This window comes from Sorex fumeus, unplaced genomic scaffold (assembly GCF_029834395.1).
Source record: "Sorex fumeus unplaced genomic scaffold, SorFum_2.1 ptg000134l, whole genome shotgun sequence".
Classification (NCBI taxonomy): Eukaryota; Metazoa; Chordata; class Mammalia; order Eulipotyphla; family Soricidae; genus Sorex; species Sorex fumeus.
Genome location: NW_026606191.1, coordinates 1,468,584 through 1,469,776, shown reverse-complemented (window position 1 = coordinate 1,469,776; position 1,193 = coordinate 1,468,584).

Here is a 1,193-nt window from a genome sequence, read left to right as displayed (position 1 = left end):
CTAAGTGACTTGTTGTATGCGTTACTATAAGAACTGGTTATGCCACCAAAAAGTTTTAAAAAATACTTTAAATGAAAATACAGATTAAAAGCAATAAAAGGGGCCAGAAAGATAGTCCAGTGGCTGGGAGCTTGTCTTGCTCGTGATGGGTTTGGTATTTATCTCCAGCATCGTATAGGGTCCCCACTTGCCTTTCACACAGCCAACCCGGATTCCATCCCCAGTATCCTCTGAGTACAACCACAGTAATTCCTGCTTGCCTTGCACGCAGCTGACCAGTTCCATCCCATAGGGTGCCCCAAACACCATCCGTAGTAATTCCTGTGTGCAGAGGCAGGAAGACCCCTCAGCATCACTTGATGTGGCTCAAAAGCATAAAGCAAAACAAAGAAGAAAAAACTCCAGAGTATCATGAGTATAACGGAATGTCAGTATAGGAACTCAGGTGAGCTTAACATTCCAATGTGTGTCCCACAAAAACAGCACCAGAAAAAAAATTCTCCGTTTTACAAATTTATTTTTTATTTATTTTTGTCACATTATGTTGGACATCAACCCTCAGTGCCCTAGGCTTCACAGAATAATTGACTCTTTCCTCCTCCCAGAGAAGCTTCCCATGCCCTTGCTAACATCCCTAATTTATTAAAGTGTATCTTCAACCTTTCCTTTGTGTTGGATATTAACCCTAAGTGCTTTAAACTTCATCAGTGAATTGTCCCCTTTATTCCTCCTAGAGAAGCTTAACAAGCTCTTGCCGGAAAACCTAATTTGGTTAAAGTACATCCTTAACCTTTCCCTTATATTTTACCTCTCATTGCAACAACTTTCCAAGTTAGTCTTGATTATTCATAAGCCAAAACTTTCTGGTAATTCTGAACTTTGTATTTGTACTGTTTTGTATTTGAAGTGCTCTCTGTATCTACCTGTTTTCTATCTCCCCTATAGCCTTTTCTATGTTTTACTATAGAGCAATGTTCTTTGGTTAAACACAGAAAGACCATTAATGCTATGCTCCTAATATTTGGGAATTGATTGATTCTAAGTTATATCTGCTCCTGGGTATAATTACTTGGTCATAATTACTTGAGTCAGGCTTCAGTTGTTGTAGTTCCTAACACCCCAAAAGGGAGGTTCCGCTGTGGGACTGGGATGGACCCGGGGTAGTGGCACAGCTACCTGGCATCGAAATGGGA